General features: G+C 44.3%; 1 pseudogene; it reads left to right on the top strand.

The window, feature by feature from the left end:
- The first annotated feature begins 14,837 nt into the window (after positions 1 to 14,837).
- On the top strand, positions 14,838 to 17,468 carry LOC147661175 (mortality factor 4-like protein 1; annotated as a pseudogene).
- The last annotated feature ends 6,456 nt before the right edge of the window (positions 17,469 to 23,924 follow it).

The following is a 23,924-nucleotide window of genomic DNA, read 5'->3' as shown; positions in this document are numbered from 1 at the left end:
GTTACGTTAAGGGTGGTGAGGGTGTTTACGGATTCAGGGATGGGTGGAATTAAAACATAGAAATAGAGTTTTAAGGATGAATGGTTTTGGGTGATGAGGCGTTTTTATGGGTCATAGATGGCTGGCGTTTAAGTGCGTGAGGTATTTTTAGGGTTCAATGGTGGGTGGAGTTTGGGTGTGCTGAGGTGTCTTAAGGGGTAGGAAATGGGTGGGGTTTATACACAGAACAGAGTTTTTAGGTTTTAGGAATGGGTAGAGGGAGGAGTAAGTGAGTTTATGGTCCAGGGATGGTGGATAATTGGGGTAGAAGGGCTTTCAGGCTTCACGGATGAGTGTACTTTATTTCCAGTGACGGGTTTTAGGGGACAGGGATTGATGGTGTTTAGAGTTTGTGAGGGGTCAGCAATGGATAGTGTTTATGTGTGGTGATAGTTCAGCAAATTAAAAGAATTCAAAGTAATTATTTGACAATGTAAAAAACATAAATGTGAATCATGTTCCCTAAAGTAAAGCACTAAAATGAATACCTTCAAAAAAACTGTTTCTGAAAGTAAGACTTGCAGCCATTGCATTTACACTTAAAATAAGCAGCCAAAAGCAGATTTTGACCAAAAAAAAGACATTCTATAAATTGGTTTCTTGGGAAAATGTAATTACCATTCAATTTGAAGATATCCATTAAACAGTTTAGATGAAATTGTTTCTCAGTAATGGTAAACTATGAAATCATTTTCTATGACATCACATGCAACCTACAATCACATACAAAGCTAAGGTCACTGAGAAATATATGACACAAAAGGAGGAATGCTATGTGCATAGATAACGAGCAGGGTGCATATTAGCAATCTGCACTAGACAGAAGAACGTACAGAACGAGATAATATCAACTAAGAATGAGTATTTGAATCTGGGTACCACAGTTCAGGGAATCAGAGTGGAATTCCGTAGGTTTTACATGAAATTATACGACTCAGAGAAAATTAGCAAGGATAGCGGTGATGATGCAATTAGGGAATATTTTGCTGCTTGCGGTTTGGAGAAATTCTCCTCGGAGGATCGGGAATTTCTGTTTGCTGCCTTTTCGTCCTTTGAAATATTTAAAGTGCTTAATGAGCTTGCAGCAGGGAAAGCTGCAGGTCCAGGCCAAGTTTTATAACGTTTTCTGGCACTCTCTTGGGGAAGATTTTTCAAATATGCTTTGTCAGATACAAATGGGGGAGCCGCCCCCAAAATCCTGGGCACAAGCCAGTATAGTGGTATTCTTGAAGAAGAAGATAGCCACAGACCCAGGTTCATATCGACCAATCACGTTGATGAACAAGGATACTAAAATATATTCAAAGGTCTTGGCAAATCACTTGAGTCTCGTCATTGGAAGAGTTATCTCGCCTAGACAGCACGGATTTATACCTGGGAGGGGTACTACAGTTCACGTCAGAAGAGTCATCAAGCTCTTCGACACAGAGTCAGTCTAAGGAGACCCTATGGGACTTATACTTCTAGATGCAGAGAAAGCATTTGATCGGGTCTCCTGGGACTTTCTGAGGGCGGTCCTCGAACAACTGGGGGTTGGATTGGCTTTTATTAAAGCTCTACGAGTATTATATGCTTCTCCCATAGCCAGATTGGTACTGGCGGGAGGACAAACGGAGGAATTCAGGAGAAAAAGAGGGACCAGGCAGGGCTGCCCCCGCTCTTCATTATTGTTTGCCTGTTATATTCACCCCGTTAATCCGCAGAATCGATGCTAATCCCAGGATAAAATCTATAAACCGTTATGGGATGGACACCAAGATCCTGGGCTACGCAGATTATTTAGCAGTTACCACACCAATGCCGGAGTCAGCATTAGCTGGAATAATGAAAGAAACATTGGCCTTTAGGGAAATATCAGGGTATTCACTTAATCAGCATAAAACCCAAATTGTAGTTAATGAATATCTTAGGCTGAACGACCCTCCGGTCGCGCAGTCAGAAATGTATTTAGGAGTAAGTATTTCATCCAATATAGGGGAATTTATGGAGTTGGATCTTGCCCCGGTTATCCAGAAGGGATCACAGGACTTTGCCCAGCTTAATAATCTTCACCTATCATTAATAGGCCGCTGTAATGTGGTGAAAATTATTTTTTTGCCAAAATGTTATTCCTTTTTAGAGCAATACCTTTGATATTCGAGACAGTATGGTTTAAAAAGTTGGACAGGTTGGTAAATAGATGTATATGGGCATATGGTAAAACAAGACGGTCCATGAAGTTTATGTCTCTCCCTGGGTAGAGAGCAGGATTATCGGTCCCAGACTTCAGATTATATTATTTAGCATCAGCACTACACTACATGTGTGCATTAGTGTGGTACTAGAAACCGCTTTGACCACTGGAATCAGGGGACGGTACCAGATATTTACGAGTTATTGGTGGAGAAGGACGCTAAAAACCTGCACTTAAAGTTTATCAAACCTAGTTACTATAAGAAGGTGAGATTAAAGACCCTACTGGCAGCAGGCCAGTGGTGGGAGACGATAAAAAGTAAGACGGAGATTGGGAGAATACATTATTATACCCCCTATATATCAATTCAGCATTACCAATAGTTTTTCATGATTGTATAATGAACAATGGAAAGACTTAAGGGTCGTTGCGGTGGGGGACTTAGTCAATGTAGCTGGGTTTAGGTGATTTTCAGAGCTACAGGACCGATGTGGGGTAGATAGGAAAGATTTTTTTTTTATATTTACAGGTACGTAGCTATTTGGGGAAGAAAACAGGGAACCCAAACAGGCTACCTAAAAACGCCATGATCGATGGTTTGAGGGATGAAGCTGGATGCACCATTATTATAATTTATAGTTAGCTGATCGCCATGTAGCCAGATGGCTTAGAGAGGCAGGCCCAAAAATTGGACCCAAGGCTTGAGATAAAAGGATCCGGTTTTCTTGATTCCACAGACAAGGGACATAATATACTCTGTTCAGCAAAGTTACAAGCACAGCACTTAAAAACAATTTAAGACTTGTATTATACACCAGATAAAATAGCAAAGTGGGGTGGGTCTGTGGGTATCTCTTGTCCCTGTTGCCAGGCCGCCAGGGCAGATGTGGTGCACATGTTTTAGACCTGTCTGCGACTGGATGTTCTTAAAAAAGGTATAGAGCAGTTCTTAGAGTTAACCCTGAAGGATAATGTGGTTTTAACCCCAGAAGTAATATTACTGGGGGTTAGTAGCACAGGATCTGATGGTGCCTAACTGTATGTTATGTTTTTGGCAATGGCAGTGGTTAAGATTTGTATCGCCAGAGCTTGGCTAGGCCCGTTGGATCCATCTTTATCGTAATGGCTGGCTCCTCTCCACTTTCAATCTGGAGAAAGGAATTTATGAAAGAAAAGGCCCAAAGGCCCAAAAGCTAGGGAAAATAATATGGGCTTCAATTATCGGTGGAAGGCGGAGGTCGGGGGCTTCTGAAATAATAGCGAAGTGAAATTTTGTGCATGAAAATAATGCTGCTATTATTGTACAGGTTCTTTACCCTAATGTTTATTCCTTCTGGAATAATAATCACCTTTAAAAAGTAATAATGAATTGAAAATATCATGTATACATGAAAGTAATGCTATTACAAAATGTATACGTTTTTATTCCAATGTCTATTTTATTGATTTAAATTTATTTATGTGTCCCAACAAATTTTAAAAAAAAAAGAGAGAAATCTAATCATTTTAGGACTCTCACCTACCTGTCTACAAGCTATCTTGTATTATTCATTACAATTATTGGAAGTATTTGACTTTCATTATTATCTGGTGCAACCTCGGTTTTTACATGGACAATCAACTGTCCATGAAAAGCCAAATAAATCATGTCATCGGCACCTGTTTCAGTGTAATGCGCAGTTTGCGTAAGGTTTTTAAATGGATCCCTACTGAGGCGCGGAAACCATTAATCCAGGGATTAATCATAAACAGAATGGATTACGGTAATGCCCTACTGCTCTCAATAAATGAAAACCTTCTAAACAGGCTTCAAGTCTTGCAGAACACTGCTGCTAGGTTAGTCCTAGATCTTCTGCAGAGATCTTCCTCTGCTCCCTGCTTAAGAGCTCTACACTGGCTTCCAATGAAAAAACTAATTATTTTCAAATTCCTTTGCTTGGCACATAGCATATGTATGGAAACGGCCCAAAATACTGGTCACAAAAACTATGTTGGTACCAGCCACGTAGAATGCTTAGACCCATCAATGATGCACTGCTCACTCCTCTCAGAATCCACGCCGCTAGAAAAGGCGGTCGATCCTTCTCCTTCCTTGCACCGGCATCGTGGAATAAAATGCCCTTATATCTACGTTCTACCCCCAACCATAGCTGCTTCCGCAAGAATTTGAAGACATGGCTATTCGATAACTAAGCCAGCATCTTTCTCAGGGCCGTTTGCAAGCGCCAAGAGACTTTTGTAGTGATGTGTGCGCTATACAAATGCCCCTGACTTTTCTTGACTTGATAATATGTTAACACCTTCGCTGCAGCGGCTATTCCGCCGTAGCGCTAAGGGGGTGGGGGGGGGCGCGCGGCGCGCAAATGCTGGCGACGGAACCGCTCCATCACTAGCTGTGGTTGAGCTGTGCTCATGACGGAGCGGTTCCGTCATGGCCCTACCCGCTCAATGGCGCGGCGAGCGGGCCATGACGAACTGCTCCGTCATCAGCACAGCACCACCGCGGCTGATGACGGAGCGGTTCCGTCATCAGCACGGAAAGAAATCAATGAAAATACATTGAGAAATGACAAGACCGGTGCCACGAGGACAGGTCATTAGGGTTAGGGAGTTGGCTGTATCTTGATTGAGTAGGTAGGTTGGTTGTGCTGAAATACTTCTATAATCGTGTATAAACAACACTGGTGATAGTTATGGAGTAGGCTCTTCGCCTGGGAGAGGGATGGCTCCTGTAATGCACCGTTTGCTACCTCTTGTATTTTGTTTGCTCACGATTGTCACTTTTATCTCATGTAATGTAACGTTTGCTTTTGTAATTTGTTCACTTATAATTCTTCTCATGTATCAGTTCTGTTCCTATTGTGAAGCGCTCTGACACCTTCGGGTAAAGTCCGCGCTATATAAAAACGCATAAATAAAAAAAAAAATAAGATGATCCGACATCGATACTGGTTCCCCAGTTTCAACGTCGGCAGCTCTCGCCGCAACGCCACTTCACCTCTATGGGAAGCACCCTCTTTTTTGGCACAAGCTTAGAATAAAAAAACAAGACAATAAAATAACTATTCCCGGCTTGCAAACATCAGACCTTTTGGCCGTGCCAATGCTTGTTTTGTTTCTGCCCACATGTTCTTTCAGTTGATACAATAGGCACTAACGTCCGTCAATGCTCTTCACCCACCCCCTCCCCCTCCTCCCAGTTTCCCGCGCCAAAACAGCGCGTTGTGATTTACAAATGCAAACCGCTTTTGTTTTCAGTAGCCTGGGTCTATTTTTATGTCTCGTAGTCAGGGGTGACACCGTATTTAAGAAGTCGGTATTTTTGACTCCGAAGTCAGCATTTACAATTTCAATGTTGTAATCCTTTTTCCGGAGCTCACGGTGCATAGATTTCTTGTACAGCCTGTTTTACAGCAACTACCTTCTTTTCTTGTCAATTGCTCCCTCTAGCGTCAGATTGCCAGACACGACCGTACCATCTGAAATACCCTCGGTTACTGAAGCCATCAAGCAATGGCAACACCAACAGGTCTTGCCTGTTCGAGATCTTTTGTTTTGCAATGTTTTTTAGCCATGTTGCAAGTGTCTGAAAGTAAAGAAAAGAAGCATTATGACACATCCAACGTTGATTGCGTTACAGCATTTTTTAAAATTACTTCCAGCTATGCTGCACTTAAGCCAGTACTGCTGTATAATCTATACTATAACATCCCTGTAGAAGTGTAGACCTATAGTCTGGGGGCTGCAAGCACACTCCTGGCTTTGCATGCGCCCCCTGTTAACCGGCAAGCTTTTATTTACAAGTTATTCGCCGTGAAATAAAGCAAGAAGCTAGGGTGTCCTGCGCAGTTAACTTTTGGGCCGCCTTCTTTTTTAAAATTTGTATTTATTTATTTTTATTTTATTTATTGAAAGTACAAGAGCTAATACAGAGTAGAAAACGGCAGAGTTGGAGCACCTCCCCCTCTCAAGCCCTCCCCCCCCCCCCCACGGTGCAACAACAGCAGAAATCATTTATGATGATGAAAAGTTCAGGTTGGTACGGAAACTTTCCAATTATTACCTAAATCAACAGTGATAAAAGGATAAACAGATGAGAACTACATTGTACCAATTCGAAAAGTTTGTAGACACACTGTCAAATTCCTTATTAATATATTTGAGTAATACCCGGCCTAGAGCTACTACCAGAACAATGATCCTATTGAGCATTTCCCAATGGTCTAATAACAACAGACTTTCCTATCCCCTGATATCTTTAAATAGCTCAAAAAATCCAAAAAATCAATAGGTCTGATTCAGTGCGCCAGGAATCACTAAGTATTAAAAAGGATTAAAAAACGTAGGCCAGTTCCTACTGTTTAGGAGTCCCACCCTTTATGTCTGTCCAAGCCATGTGGTTAAGGGTTCCCAGATTTCGAGGCCCTTCTTTTTCCCCTGGATTCCCTTCTTAGAGAATATGGCCTTTTCCATATGACAGGTCGATATCAATCGGGCCAACCAATGAGAAAATAATGGGGGATTCAAATCCTTCCAAGATGAGGCTATACAGATACATAGTATAGTCATAGCCACAAATATGAGTGCTCCTCCATTCCTTCTGTTGATTTCATCTTGCATTCCCAGCAGAACAGTCATAGGGGTCAGCTGGATATCTTGAGCAAGGACTTTAATAAAGAAGTCCTGCACCTGTCCAAGTAGAGGTGCCAATTGGGGACATGTTGCAAACATGTGTATTGAGTCTGTACTAAACTCTTGACATCTAGGACAGAGTGTTCCAGTCCCCGTCCCCCATTTGGCAACTCTACTGGGTGTAATATACAAGAAAAATGCGGTCTTATAAAATTGCGCTTGCAATTTAGCAGACAATAAGTCGCTCTTGGAATATTGCGCAGCCTGATAAAAGATGTTGCAAGACATGTTCAATTTAGTCTGCCATTTGTTAGCTATAATAGGAATGTCATTGGGCAATAAGCTAATTAATGTGGCATAAATGTATCCAATCCTAGGTGTGGTGGGATTTTTAAATTGGTCAATAAGATCCACCTTTGAAAATTCCACAGGCCCACCAGTCTTTCAGATCAAAAAATCTCGAACAGCGATATATTTGAAGGTCTCTTGTTCCCTCAGATGATATTCAGCTCTGTGTGTCGAAAATGTTTTGATACCTTCAATTGTTATTAGATCACCCATTTTTAATGTCCCCGTTCTATACCATTCCTGAAGATAAGAGGCCGCAAAAATCTTTGGCAGATTAGAATTGTTTTTGATGGGGGAAAAGTAGTTCAGTCTGCCTAGTCCCAAGATCTTACCGACATTAAAAAAGACCTTGAAAATATTAATCAAGGTCTTGAATCTTACCCGTTTGTAATATCCGAATGAGAGTTGTCGCCAGAGACACCCCCAAGTTTCCTCCCCCAGCAATAGTTGGAAGGGAGATGGGAGACCTACGGTTAAAGTGTATGGTTGATCCTGAAATAACTCCCCACGATACTGTAGGACTGAAGCCCAGTAATAAAATCTTAAGTTTGGGAGCACCCTGCCTCCTCTTTCACGAGGAAAAGAAAGTTGCTTGAAAGCTCGTCTAGGTCTGGAGTATGCCCAGATGAATTGGGAAAAAATCTGCTCGAATCTCTGGAACATTGCTCTGCTAATCTCTGGGGGAATAGCCCTAAAAAGTATAATAGTTTGAGGAAATAGGTCATTTTAATGACATTACATCGCCCCACAATGGTTAGATGTAAATTATTTATCCGTTTGAGCGCCCGTTCGGTTTCCGTCGCCAGCGGAATTAAGTTTTCTTCTACTATGTGCTCGATGCTTGCTGTTAGATTGACCCCAGATATTTTGCTTTCTGGACCACCCAGCTGTCTATCCAATTAATTTAGCTGTTTATGATAATCTGGGTCTTGCCTTGATTGAGGGCATAACCCGTGATTTTCCCAAACTTTTATGCCTCTTGTTCTAACGCTCTAACTGCATTTAGAGGGTCGGGGGTCATCACTGTCAGGTCAACAGCATAGGCCAAGATTTTAATATCTAGCCCGAATCTGCTCACTGCACAAATATGTTGATTGTTTTCTATTGCTTTTATAAGGGGATCTTTATACAGAGTGAAAAGTAGAGGTGAGCATGGGCAGCCTTGACGAGTCCCCCTTGAGATTATGATCTGATCCGTCGCTTTCCCACTGATAAAAATAATAGCAGTAGGATTGTGATAGAGGGCCTGTATGGCTCAAATTGCCTTAGGACCAAAGCCCATCTTTCTCATAACAACCTATAGGAATGACCAGGAGACCCGGTCAAACGCTTTTTCAGCGTCAAGCAGAATTAACACCATCGGGTCCCCTGATTCTTGAGCTGCGTCCAAAAAGGTGATAGCCCTGTGGATGTGTTACGTTGTGCTTTTTTTAGGAATGAACCCATGTTGCCACTGCGAGACCAAGGGCTCTATTCTTAGGGACAATCTCATTGCAAAAATGTTAGCATACATTTTTGGATCACAATTTATTAGAGTAATAGGTCTATAGGATCCCATTTCAAGTGGTGACTTGTCCTTCTTAGGGAATATTACAATTCTGGCGTTAGACCAGGAAGCGGGTGGAGATGCCCCGTTAAAAATAGACATTACGAGTGATGTAAAAAAGGTTTTTAACAGCGGGGCAAATATTTTGTAGAACTCAACCGGAATGCAATCATTACTGGTCGCTTTCCCATCAGGTAAACTTGCTAGGGCTTTGACTATCTCATCCCATGTGGGAGGGTTCTCTAATTGATCGTGATCCTCTGTACTGAGTTCTGTTAGAGTGATCTGATCGAGATATGCCAAACTTTCTTCATCTCTGACATTTACTGGCCCAACATTATCTTCAGAGTAGAGATTCTGGTAGAATTCACAGAATGCCCTTCGGATTTTGATTGGATCTTTCGTAACCTCCCCTAAATTAAGTTGTATAGCTAGGATTTCGCTAGCAGACATCTGCTGTCTAATTCTGAGGGCCAATTGATGACCAATACGATCCCCACATTCATATATCTTCTCACTGGCAGAAGACCATTTGGCAGCAGTTTCCCTATTAGAGCCTTACTGGCTATTACTTCCAGTTGAGCAGTTTCAGTATCGACTCCCAATTGAACTGCTACGGTTAACCTCTCCTCTGCCATTTTCATCTTGTCTTGAAGCTTCAAGAGTTGCTCTTTTCTGTTCTTCTTCATGGAGTACCCCAAAGTCTCCCCTTGAATGCCCACCTTCAATGTGTCCCATACCATTTTCACTGTTGCGGACCCTGTGTTGAACTCTAAAAACTTTCTGATCCATTCCTGCATATGAGTTCTATATCCCTCGTCATAGAGCAAAGCTTTTTCAAAACTCCAGTTTGAGGTTTCCCACCTACTACCCAGCCCACTAATAGTTAGAATGATAGGATTGTGGTCTGACATGAATCGTGGGGAGATCTCTTAACCCCTTCCGTGCTTCGAACGTCCAACGGTCGTCGCATGCACTACCTCGCTGGTGCTGCGCACGACCGTTGGACGTCCGAATCCCGTTAGCGCGATCGAACGTCCGTACTGGGGCGGAATGTTCGACGCGCTAAACGGGTTAAGAACAATCTTGGAGGTTGGAGGAAGAGACCAAAAAATAATCAAGTCTCGCAAGGGAGAGGTGCGGAGCTGAAAAGTATGTATAACCCGGCTGAGAAGGTTTCAAGGTAGCCCACACGTCGCTGAACCCATGAGCTTGCATTAGGTTGAGTAAGGCCTGATGTACTTTAGGTTTCCTACATATATATGGCCAATGGTCATTTACCTTCCAGTTGCTGGGTAAGTTGATGTTTAAATCCCCACAGATAGTAATTAGAAGTGGCCAGTGAGCTAGCTCTCCTGTGATCCAGTTAATGACCTCAGGATCATCAGAGTTACTTCCATATATAGAAGAACATAGCGTAAAAACCGAATTGGGAGGAAGATGGCATTCCTCAATGATCCACCTAACTAGGGAGTCAGACTTCACTTTGTTTGAATTCAGTGGATGTCTGTTTTGTGCGAGAACCCCTACCCCTCTTGTCTTGGAACCCTGTGTTGTTCCTCTAATAACCCTGAATCCCAAAGAGTGCAGCAGGTGCTTCTGGGAGCTTTCCACATGCGTTTCCTGAAGAGCAATTACTTCCGCCCCCAATAGGCGCAAACCCTGAGCTACTTTTTGTCTTAAAAGGGCCGCCTTCTTTTTAAATACATTCTGCAACAAACATGTAAAATATGAAATATGAAAAAGTCTCTTCAGAAATTCCAAAAATGTTTATTCACCTGCATGACTGTTCTATTTTATTGATAGTGGTACATCAGACTAAATCAGTGCAAGTATTTTTTTTTAAGGAATAGTATTCAAACATGAGTTTTTAAATGTTCATGAGTCCACTCACCCTGACAATGCCAATAGTGAACTAAGAGGCAAGTCAGTTATGTGCACCCTTCGGATGGCCTGGGTTGTTATTCCACATGGACAATATTCTAGTAAAATCAGATGTTGGAGAAGTTTTCATGCAGTGCACATCCTGACGTTATGTGTTTCAAGATCTTATTATATGTAATAATAAAAAAAGCATTGGCAAATCCAATAGGTTTTGACAATGCAAAATCTATTGTCTTAGTTAATGTTTTTTGTACATGTTGCAGATGACTATAATGAAAGATTTGATATTATGGAAAGAGCTGCCAACCTGGGTTATCCTCACCGGTGTGGCTGGGTGGGGGGGGGGCTGTCCGCCCCAGGCGGCACCCTTTTTGAGGCGCCGCTGCACGGGAGACTTCTTTGGGGGCTGGGCTCGGAGTTGCCAACTTTACAATCTCAACTGTATTGATTCGCCGGCCTGCTTTCACTTTCGTGAGTCCATGGGAAGGAGCCTGCTGAACTCAGAATGGCTCCAGGGGGCTGATCTTGGCGGCGAGGTAACAGCTGGCGCGGTAATTATAAATCCCGCGGCCCGCTGCATCACGCGCGCTCGACCCAGCCTGTCTCACCATGGCCTGGGTGGCGGCAGGGTCACTTAAACACCTGGCTGGGCAGACTGCGGCGCCAGAGTGGTTCACTCGCGTCGCCAGAGCACCCGGAACTGTGCAGCTGAGGTGATCTGGGCAGCCGAATGAGCCTGATGTTGGAGGCCGGACAAAACAGGGAGAGGAGTGCTGGTGGAAGGCATCGCGTGAAAATCAGGTCGCAGATGAAATTTATTTTCAAGTAAGTGTGTGCCCAGCCCTGGTCCGGAGTTCGAGAGGGGCCGCAGGGCGTAACTTGCTGGCAATAAACAGTTCCAAATTATCTGTTCTCCCGGGTTTGGTTTGCATTCCGACCTAGGGTGACCAACTGGCATTGGTGCAAATTCAGGACAGTGAGTGTAAAAATTCAGGACAAAGGGTCAAAATTCAGGACACAAATTCAGGACAGGAGGTCAAAATTCAGGACAAATCTTCAGGACAATAGATACGTTTTACAGACACATAAGAGGTCCCGCAATAGTATATAAGTAAGCCCAGCCATTTCCAAACATATTCAACCTTTTGCAAACCTATCCATCATGTATCCTTCCATCTATCATTTCACTCATCCATCCCTTCATCCATCCTTTCACTCATCTCCATTATCCATCCATCCATCCATCCACCATTTCACCCTATCCATCTGTACACTTATCCATCCACTCTTTATCCCATCCATCCATTCACTCGTCCATTCAGCCATTTCCCCTTTCACCAATCCAGCCATCCTTTCACTTACTCATCCTTCCACCCATCCACTATTTTAGTCATCCATCCATCCTCCCTTTCTCTCTCCATCGACCCTTTCACTTAGCCATCCTTCCTTCCATCCATCCATCCACCCACCCATCCATCCATCCATCCATCCATCCATCCATCGATCCATCCATCCATCTACTCATCCACTCATGAATCCATCCATTGATCCTATCACTCATCCATCTATCATTTCACTCCTTCACACATCTATTCATCCTTTTGTCCATCTACCCTCCCTTTCACTCACTCATCCATCCTTACATCCACCCTTTCACTCATACGTCCATTCATTCACCCTTGCACTTATCAATCCATCAATCCATTCATCATTTCACTCATCCACCTACCCACCCATCATCCACCCAAACATCCACCCACCCACTATCTACCCACCCACTCATCCATCCTTTCACCCACCCACCATCCAATCCACTGATCCATCCTTTCACCCACCCACTAATTCATCCATCCTTTCACCCACCCACTCATCCATCCATCCATCCATCCATCCATCCATCCTTTCACCCACCCACTCATCATCCATCCATCCATCCTTTCACTCACCGACTCTCCATCCATCCTTTCACCCACCCATCATCCATCCATCCATCCATCCATCCATCCATCCTTTTCCCTCATCATCCATCCATCCTTCTACCCACCCACTCATCATCCATCCATCCTTCCCCTCATCATCCATCCATTCTTCCCCTCATCATCCATCCAGTCTTCCCCTCATCATCCATCCATCCTTTCACGCACCCCCTCATCATCCATCCGTCCACCCTTCCCCTCATCATCCATCCATCCACCCTTCCCCTCATCATCCATCCTTTCACCCACCCCCTCATCATCCATCCATCCATCCCCTCATCATCCATCCATCCATCCTTCCCCTCATCATCCATCCTTCCCCTCATCATCCATCCATCCTTTCACCCACCCATCCATCCATCCTTCCCCTCTATCCATCCCCTCATCCATCCATCCCCTCATCTATCCATCCATCCATCCCCTCATCCATCCATCCATCCCCTCACCCATCCCCTCATCCATCCATCCCCTCACCCATCCATCCTTCCCCTCATCAATCCATCCCCTCATCCATCCATCCTTACCCTCATTCATCCATCCTTCCCCTCATCCATCCTTCCCCTCATCCATCCTTCCTTCCATCCATCCATCCTTCCCCGCACCCATCCATCCATCCCATCCATTTATCCTTCCCCTCATCCATCCATCCATCCATCTCCTGATCCATCCATCCTTCCCCTCCATCCACCCCTCCATCCATCCATCCTTCCCCTCCATCCATCCATCCATACATCCTTCTCCTCATCCATCATCCTTCCCCTCATCCATCTTTCCCCTCATCCATCATCCAGCTACCCTTCCACCCATACATCCAGCTATTTACATTTTCTCTCCATCCTTCCCCTCACTCATCAATCCATCCATCCTCTCTCATTAGCCATTTATTCATTCTTTCATTCATCCATTCACCCTTTCACTAATTCATCCAGCCATTCACCCATCTCTTCACTTACTTACTCGCCGACCTTTCCATATTAATTTTGAGCTGAGCCCTTTTGAGAAGAGGCCCATCAAGAACTTCACCCTCGCTGCAGGGACCGTTCCAGGACTGGGACGGAAGCCACCCAGGGAGGAGACAGGATCCACCACAGGGGGGGACAAGAGCCACCACAGGTGTGGGTGGACTGGAGCCACAACATGGGGGGACAGGAGCCATCCCAGGCGTGGGGTGGACTGGAGCCACCACATGGGGGGACAGGTGCCATCACTGAGGGGGGGGCAGGAGCCATCACAGGAGAGGGGTGGACTGGAGCCACCACATGGGGGGACAGGTGCCATCACTGAGGGGGGGCAGGAGCCATCACAGGAGAGGGAACACAGGGGTGGGCATGCAGTATTCTAGTATCATCGTGGGCTCCTCTCCTGCACAAGACAACGAGAAGACAGGCTCTCTGTCCAAAATGCCATCCCCCACTGTGATGTACAGTACTTACAGGAGATACTCTAAGAGAACTGATTGAACTGATTGGCCTCCATACTCTGTTAATCCGTGTGGGTGCGATTGTGCCATTTCTTTATTTTCTTACATTATAGACTGCATGTTTGAAGAACCGAGGTTTGCTTACAATTTAGTGACAGTAATTACGCTCTGTGAAGAGAACCACGTGCTGCCTCGGTGTAATCAGAGGTGTAATCTGGCCGAGTCTCGGATGTTTGGGGCCCTGGGTAGAAATGGAATGTGTGAGCCCCCCTCTAAATAGCAGAGACATGACACATTCAGGGCTGTTTGCATGTGAATGGATGTCGCTGCTCCTGAACCGGCAGCCCCTCCCTCTCAGTCACCTTCGAAGCACCTCTTAACAGGTCATCAAGGGCTGAGGTGTGAGGGTAGCCATCCCGCTGTGCCTCTTCAATGCTGCGGGGCATCTGAGGAGCTTTGGTGCAGCATCGGAGTGAAGAAAAGAGGTGGGTGCAAGCTGTGCCGGCTTTAGGGTGGAGCAACCGGTGCCCTGTTAAAATGACGGACAAATGGCGTCCGTTAAAGATTCCTTCACGGACAACGGACAGACGGCTGAAATTACGGACTGTCTGTGAAATTTACGGACGGTTGGTCACCCTATTCCGACCTCCTCCAAGAACAAAGCGCGGCGCGTTTAATGATTTGTTTGTTGTGCCATTAGTCCCTGGAGATCAGAAGGTGTGTTTGAATTTTTTCAAGGCGTGGCGGAAGAAAGCTATCTATTCTATAAAAAATATAAATCGCACTTGAACTGTCCGATTTTTCCACCAAAACGTCATGATGGCTCTGAGGATTATATTTTTCACAGAAGCTCGAGCCACGTTTTGTATGACCAGAGAAATGGAAATGAAACACGCCACCACGCATGGAGAGGTGAATAATGGGGTAAAATCTACGAGGGTGTGTGTGTGTTTTTTTTAAATAGATGTGCACAGTTATATACTGCTCTGTTAAGTACCATTTCAACATTCAACTTTTTAATTTTTCTTGAATGTCAAAATAACTTTTTAAACTGTATGAAAGTTGATCGAATTTTTTTCAACTTTCGCTCTGACTTACCCTAGCTTAGCAGGACTGCCTAGTAAATGCGGTTTGTTACTAAACCTGACTCTTAAAGGACGATTACAATCACGCCACACACATAAAGGGAACGTCTATGGCAGGCCAGGCTTTAAATTGATACTTGTATAGCGCACTACTCACCCGCAAGGGTCTCAAGGCGCTTGTACGAATACCGCTGTGGAACCCATCCTGGCTTTCCCTGTGAGGCGTCCACTCCTGGGCACCCCCAGGGTGAAGGCCAGGCATCCTTAGCATTGTGGGGGCCGTTGGGGGCTTTTAGGAGACAGAGGAAAAGAGGGAGAGAGAAAACAGATCAAAGTGCGAGGGAGGGAGAATGGTGTGGCTAGAGAGAGACATAAGCGATCAGAAGCAGAAGAGAGAGGGAAGAGACAGAGAATCGATGGATGAAAAGATAGAGAGCAAAAGAAGGGAAGGAGCAGGGGTGGCTTGGACATTTTTGCCAGCCCTGCTCCGAGTGAGCTTCCAGCTCTATGCGGAGGTTTTTGAAATTTTTAAATCCATTGGGGATTTGTCAGGCTCGGCTCCCCAGAGCACAGAGGAGCTACTTCACAAACCTTTTGTGGTTTGACCAAGGTAGGAGTGTCCCATCCCAAGTCCATCCATGGCTGCTCAGGCAATGATGGGGTGAAGAACGCCATTCCCATCTCTAACCCTGCCCCATCGGAGTCCACACCTCATCTCTCGGACTGGCAAACCGATGTGCCCCGTCCAACGTTGGCTTGCAGCCTGAGCCTGCCTGCCTACAGCCAGCCCTGCACTCCAAAGTCGCTGCCTGCAATGGAAAACCCAAAAGCGCAAGGCCAGAACTAGTTAGTTATGGGAGCCCAATCTACTGCCTCTGAAGATGTCCAGGGTTTCATCAGCAGGCAACTGACATGCATACCTGGATGATGGTAAGACAATAAGTTGACAATAATTTGACAATCATGTGATGTGGATACATTCACATAGTCATGATGGGTCATTCACATATTGAAGGATAGCCACTGATGAATAGGACATCAGCACACTTTGTAGCATTGCTGAGTGCATGCTCGAGGCAGAGACTCAAACTCTAAACGCTAGGCTATTTTCATGCTGTGCACAGTACAAGCTAATGCACAGACAGGTTGTAAATACGCTCCACACCAGGATTGAATACAGTTAACACTTGGTTATTTGTATCATTTATTCAGTCTAGGTAAACTTGCTGGCGAGTGTCACTCATAGTCGTTGAAATGTCACTCATCAGGTAGTATAAATGGCGCAGAAGCAGAAGCCCAGGCCCAAATTTACCGAAGGTAAATAAAAAAGCACACCGCCTGCTTTTGAAGAACAGTTGCAAGGTTTTTTAGTAAGGAGACTTTAGATTTATCACTGCTTGAGTTGAGAAGGGAGCCTGTTTTGTGTTTCCACTGACCTCTCCTTTATGAAGCCAAGCGAGTGAAGGTTTCCATAAAGGCGAAACAAGTCAAGTGAAATACATTATACATTACAGCGGTTGGAATAAGAACTGGGATGAGTGGGTGCCAGAGAGCAGAGTACTCAACTACGTGGAAACCAACCTGCAGAAGCAGAAGGAACATCAGAAGGCTAATCAGGAGCAGTATGCAGAGGGGAAAATGAGAGGTGCAGCACCAAAGAAGGCTGGGGGTCCGCAGCAGAAACATGTGGAAGTAAAAACGAAGAAAAATAAGCAGAAAACTCCAGGGGCTGGAGAAGGCAGTAGTACGAGTGAAGCACCTCAACCACCACGTAAGAAGAGAGCTCGTGTAGACCCCAGCGTGGAAAATGAGGAAACGTTTATCGACAGAGTTGAAGTTAAAGTAAAGACTCCAGAGGAGCTCAAACCGTGGCTGGTTGATGACTGGGGCTTGATAACTAGGCAAAAGTAGCTCTTCTATCTCCCTGCTAAAAAAAGTGTTGATGCCATTTTGGAGGATTATGCAAATTACAAGAAATTGCAAGGCAACACAGATAACAAGGAGTATGCAGTGAAGGAAGTGGTTGCTGGAATTAAGGAATACTTTAACGTGATGCTCGGCACACAGCTGCTGTACAAGTTTGAGAGGCCACAGTATTGTAATTCTGGCTGATCATCCAGATGCACAGATGTCACGCGTCTATGGAGCGCCTCACCTTTTAAGACTGTTTGTCTGTACTGGTGAAATGCTTGCCTACACAACTCTGGATGAGAAGAGTCTGGCTATATTATTGAACTATTTGCATGATTTTCTGAAGAACCTTGCAAAGAATGCACTAGTATTGTTCAGCACCAGTGACTATGAAGTTGCATCTCTTGGAACCAACCCTGCCTGCCATAGACCCTGCTTGGAGCGAGAGAGGTAAGAGGAGAGCAGCAGCAGATTCACAGGGGTGAGTGGCTGAGTCTGTGGCCCATCCATGATAGCTGCCAAGCTTTCAGATTGCTGTGTGTGGCACTTTCAGAATTTCGTTGTAATTATGAGTGACATTTCATCATCTAGAAGTCACACTTTCTACGGGGCAAAAATTAAAATCCCTCATGTATGTGCTTGTAACTTGCATGATCGAGGTAACTATTAGCAGCAATACTATGTGTCTCTCGGACATCTTTCAAGTGCTCACCGGCCTTTTCCCCAGCACCCCCCCAGGGGCGGCAATCTGAGGGATAGCCCCGGGCGCCACAAGCTCTGGCTACGCCCCTGGTTATCCTGCTTGATTCTGAACGCCGGCTTAAAATCCTGTGATCCTGTGTAGGAAGCTGGCTCTGTATAGACTATACCAAAGTGAGGTATAGTATGCACAGAGTCCATTGGATCCCCAAAGGTAGGCAGAGGTAAGAGTAGAAAATACCTTACTCTCTATTTGTGGCAGTGTGTGCGAGCAGTAAGGCTTTATCAGAGGGTAGTGTTAAGCATTTATTGTACACACTCAGGCAAGAAATGATATCACACACTCAAAGACTGTACTTAGACCAATTTTTTTGTATAAAAATATTATTTAGTTATATTTTATTTCTAGAACCAACCAGCCCTGGTGCAGGTAAATTAAATGATACTTTGCAAGAATAATGCAGTTAAATACCATTTGAATGCAGTTGAATGCAATTGGATTGGTTACAAGTAAGTCATTTGTTTGTTAAACAATTGGAATTACTTTTCAGTTAGTTTTCAGATTGCTTTTCAAGTTACTTTGCAGATTACTTTTTACGTGACTTTTCTTCTCATTGTGATATGCCTAGATATCCCACTGCGACATTTCCTACAGATAAGGTAAGTAAGTCAGTTTTTGTACATCTGCAGTCTTTTAGGGTTTTATACACTTTGAGTGGATTGTGGATGGCAGACAGGACCTAGCTGAAACCCAACAGAAGGACCTTGCCGCATAGGCGTGGTGCCATGGCTGATTGTGTGGCTTAGTGGCCTGCAGGGTTGAGTGCGGCTGGACCAGAGACGAGACCACCCAGAATCCGACCCACTGCCTGCAGAGAGGACGCAGTGAGCAAGGAGGTGGTGGGGGATTGAGTTGCGCTGCATCAGTGGATGGGCTGGCCTGCAGCTGTATGGGGCTTGCTGGGCTGTGACATGGGCAGTATTCAGCACCTGCCTACCTCCCATGCGGTGTGCCCTGCGATACCCACCTGCCCGTGTGCTCATGCTATTGAGTCTTGATCCAGCGCCCCTATGGAAAATCTGTCTCAACAACACAATCCAACACCAAGATACTCACCATTAATCGTAAACTCTTCACAAGGACCATAAGTAACCGAGACAAATATTGGGCAACTAAATCATGTGACTTAATTAATCGGAACTATTCACAAACTATTTACATTTTATATACAACTGCAGTTTATCATCATCATAATTATGAATATATAACGGAAACATTAAATTAAGTCACCTAGGTAAATGGATCAACTAATGATAACTAGACTAAGAATAAACAAGACCAGCTTGTCATTTCAAAATCTATTTTATTAATTTTATTTTCAAATAAAGAGCATTCTTAGAATTAGAAATCTTTTTATTAGCAAGTTGAAAGCATCATTTAATAAAGGTAAAAGGCACGTTAGACTGACATTTTAAGACAGATCAGCTTGCAGAGAATTAATGTTGAAAAGATCTCATTCCCTAAAATCTACTTCCCTGACTAAACTCAATTAAACCTAAAAGGAAAAGTCATTAGTTCTGTTATCCTTACGTGAGTCAAAAGTCCGACAGCACTTCACGCCCTTCAGGATTCAGGAACGAGCCAGAAAGCTCCTCCCAAGGGGTCAGGTTTTATACCTTTTTTCTAGCTAAAACTAATTAATTCAGACTAAAAGAATACTTTTTCTCCGTCATTCAGCATTTCTATTGGCTGACAGCCGTCAGTCTGTATGAGATCATAACCTTTTCAATCCAAAGTTGTGCCTTTCTAAAACGTCTTTGTCCTTTGTCCACAGGCGACATTAGCTTCCGAGAATTTTGCAACATCTTATTAAATAACAGTTGGCTGCTTCCTCAGCTTGGTTGTTCTGCTGTTTCCTGCCCTTGAAGTTATTCAACACAGAGCACATCTTGCACAGTTCCATTTATTTATTTTCTGACAAATATCATTGGCAAAACTTTTCCACTCTTAGCTGTGCTCGGCTCATCACGACAGGATTCCAAACACCCTTTGAAAAAGCTAGGCCTCAGGCCTCTTTCTCGAAAGCTAGTATGCAAAGAAACACAAAACATTAATTAATTCGAGTAATGAAGATTATTCTGTTACCCTCCACCTTGCTAAATTTTAACCCATTAGTTTATGTTATCTAGCTTTAAGCACATGAATGCAGCATTTATAAAAACCTTCTTCTTATAGGCCTCCAGGATTCTCCACGAGCCTCTGCCACATATAAGACACGACATAGACAAAAGCACATTTAAAATAAGCACATGCCATTAATTAAACAGCTGCAATTAATGTTGACAAGACAAATAGACAAGGTTAGTTCATTATTTTTCAACGTACTTGCAAATGCAACAAAGAGCACATAATGTTAAACCCTTATGTCGTGTATGCATTTTAATCTAGGTTGTTTAGTACATTTCCGTGCATAAACTTATTAATATGATGAGTTAATATTGAAGTTTAACTTTGCGAGTCAAAAACAAAATTTCTTTCTAAAACTCGTTTCATCAGTCTTAATAAAAGATGCTGCATAGAAGGGGGCTGTGCATGACCTATCGGGGCCTAGAGATTACAAGAGATTGCAAGAGCTCAAGGGAAGTTCTGATGTGCCACGTGACCAGGGCCTGAATTCTTCTTTGTGGTTGGGCTATGCCTGTCTTTTTCATGACGGCGAATGTGGCTGCTGCTCCCTTGGGCGTGGACTGTTGGCCGGATCTATTGGTGCGCCTGGGGCCATTGCTGCAGCTGGCGGAACATTAGTGACCTAGGAATTAATTTGAACCTTCATTTCACAAGTACTACTGAATGGATTTACACCAAATCACGAAAAGCATGCTTTCTGGAACAAGATCTAGGTATCTACCAAATTTGGTGTAATTCTGTTCAGCAGTTTTTGTGGTATTGATGTTCAATTTTCCTCTGGAAAAAATGAATGTAGACCTGCGTTTTGGGACATTTCTGCGAAACACTTTCCAGAAAAAGTTCATCAACTTGGGTTTTTTATACCACGTTATTGCAGATCCATCGAGCGGGATCTAAAAAAAATAAGGTTTCTAAAAAGTGAAATTTCAATTTTAACTCCCGTAAGATTCTTTGCTCTTTTATACAGAAAAAAAGCCAAACAGAATTATACCAAACTTAACATATAAGTAGAACTTTACTCAAGGAAGTGCCTTTGCTAGGATGTGTGGAAATCTACTCATTAGATTTTGAGAAATTAGCATTTAAAAAGTATTTCGGTCTCAGCATGAAAAAGTAAACTTCTAGAGATATCTGTAACTGATTTTGTGGGCGTCCAAAGACCCAAAAATAAAAAAAAGACTTGAATCTAATTGGGGAACTGAACTTTTTCACCTGTTGTCCATTTTGGTTCAGTGAACCGAAGATGGTCCTGCAGAACCAAAGCACTCTGACTTCAAGCTGCCCTCCATCTATCATCCTAATGTATCACTCCAACTACTGGGGTCTCCGCCTCTGCTCCATCACCAAACCCCTCAATTTTGTCCTTCCCAGACTACACCTCACTTGAGATGCCTAACTCTCTGGATTCCTTCTCTACTTCCTCTGACAATCAGTCCTTTTTCTCTCCACGTATTTAGTTCACTCTTCTACAAAGCTGCGATACCCCACCCTCTTCCTAATTTTTCTTCTTATCTTAACCCACAACTCATGCCTTCAGAGCAAGAGCTTAGGCATCCTCATGCTGCTCCACATAACTATACCCTATTTCAAACTCAGCATTTTATCTTCACAGGCTGCTGTAGCTTGACTGCAATACCATGTCCTTATTTCATAATACCTAAATAGGCTCAGAGCTGTATTCATATTTTTTCATTTATAAAGTTTTATGTAGTGCTAATTTGACCCTAGAAGGGTATCAGAGAGTTTTACAAATGATTCAATAAGTAGAAAAGAGACAACCAAGAAACATAAATTCTGTGTGAGAAAGTGGCTCTATATATACTGGACCAGAATAAGGTACAGTGTGTATAGAGTCCACAAACCCCAGAGGTATAACAGAGGTTAACCCTTTCTGTGCGGGGGCAATTCCCCTGCTGTGCTGGGGGAGCGCACAGCGCCCCGGTGCTCATGATGAGCAGTGCTCGTGTGCTCATGACGAGCTGAGCTCGTCATGACCACACCTGTTTCCGTGGAACGCTCAGCACAGCAGGGGAATTATCCCCGCATGCGAGCGTTCCACGGCTCATGACGAGCTCAGCTCATCATGAGCACCGGAGCACCGTGCCTCATGACGAGCTGAGCTCGTCATGAGCACGGAAGAGGTTAAAGCCAGGTGTGACCTTACTCTCTAAAGTGGTAGCTTGGTCGAGCAGTAAGGCAGTACCAGAGAACAGTGTAAAGCATTTGTTGTACACACTCAGTAAGCAAAAGGTTTCACACACTCAAAGACCGAACTCCAGGCCAATTGTTTTTATATCAAAAGATATAGTTGTTTTATTTCTAGAACCAACGGGTATCAAAATATACTGTTCTCAATATGAGAGGTCTAAGATGAGTACTTTGCAGAAAGGCAATAAACTTTGTAAATACAATAGGTACAGGGGTTGCAGTAGGCAACACAATTCTACACACAGTTTAGAATTGAGCTCAATGGATTTCCTTATATAAACACAGTTGATTACTTTGTAGATTACTTTGGTAATTCCAGGACTGGCTCCTAGGTGCAGTCCTGGGGTCTACGCTGAAAACAGTTTATCAAAAACGTTTTAGGTATTGTAGTGATTTTTCAGGAATAAAAAGCTATTTTAAAAGTTCACACTTAGAAACTTTTCAACAGAAATCTGCCAATGTTATCCAATGGGAGAAAAGTCAGGTTGCAGGTAAAGTACGATCTCGTTACTTTTGTAATCCAGTACTGGGCTCCTGGGGCCAGCACTGGGGTCTCAACTTAAAACAGGTAAGTAATTATGTTTCAGTATTTCGTCTGATTTTTAAAGAATATTTTTAGTTTTCAAAAGTAGACACTAGAAATTTCATAGAAAAGCAGACAATGCATTCCTATGGAGAAAATACAAGTTACTAGTAAACCCGCTAGGGATTACTTTTGCGGTTCAGTACTGGGCTACAGGGTGCAGTACTGGCCCCTCTCCTGATCACAGGTGAGTATTTCAGAATTCGGATGATTTTATATGAATATTTTACTTTTTCAAAAGTAGACAGAAGATTTTTCGAGTCGAACCAGTCAATATTATTCAATGGCAGGTAAGTGAGTTACCGGTTTCCTGGTGAGTACTCGACTGGTGAAGTTGTGGTTATGGGCATAGACTCAGGGGTCCCCCAGTGTCAGGTAGGTACAGTTGGTTCACCCTCAGCGGTGCAGGGGCGGCCGGGTGCAGCGGTAGTTAGGCCCAATGTTATCCAACGAGGGACAGGGGGCCTACGGTTGGTGGCTGCTGGCTAGCAGGCCATGCGGCTGTGGGAGCTGGGCTCCTTGTCACTTGCTTAGGACAAAGGGGGAAGCAGGGTAGGACAAAGGTGGCACAGCCAGCGGTACTCGGGGTGTCTCTGGATGTCGGAAAAGCTTACCCTCAACTGGTTGCGGTTGGGGGGGGGGCCTAGTTCTGAGTCTGCAGGCGTCATCTGGTTCATCGAGGAGGATCTTTGGGCACTGGACTTTGGGTCCCAGTCGCAGGGGGGACGTCCTCATGGTATTGGATCACTCGGGCACGGGCCAGGCTTGGCGGGTGCAGAGTGGGCTGGTTCTGAGCTTCCTGGCGGGCACCAGGGGGGTTGTTGCAGAAGAGCCTCAGCAGATGGGAGTCCCAGGCTTTAAGAGGGTCAAGGCAGGCAGTCCTCTGGGTGTCCCAAGATTGCTGTCCACAGGAGTCGCTGGGCTTTAGGCAGGAGCAGGTTCCAGGATCGCCAGGCCGGTAGGGCTGGGGCCAAGTCAGTTGTCGTCCTGTTGTTAGCAGCTGCACGGCGGGTCCTCTTTCTCTTAGTATTCTTTCTTCTTTTCTTTTCGGGATCTGGCGAAGGAAGGTTCAGGGAGCCCATAAATACTGAATTTAGGGGTGTTACAGGTAGGGCAAGGGCAGGGACCAATTGTTCCCTATCCTGGGGTGGGTACACCCCCTAGCCTGCTCCTCTCCTGTGGGAGGGGCGCCAGAGTCTAGCTGTTATTGGGCAGGGCTCCCCATCTTCAAG

This window comes from Lissotriton vulgaris, unplaced genomic scaffold (assembly GCF_964263255.1).
Source record: "Lissotriton vulgaris unplaced genomic scaffold, aLisVul1.2 SCAFFOLD_3046, whole genome shotgun sequence".
In the NCBI taxonomy this organism is placed as follows: Eukaryota; Metazoa; Chordata; class Amphibia; order Caudata; family Salamandridae; genus Lissotriton; species Lissotriton vulgaris.
The sequence above is the reverse complement of the archived record's forward strand: the minus strand, read 5'-3'. Positions and strand labels throughout refer to the sequence as shown.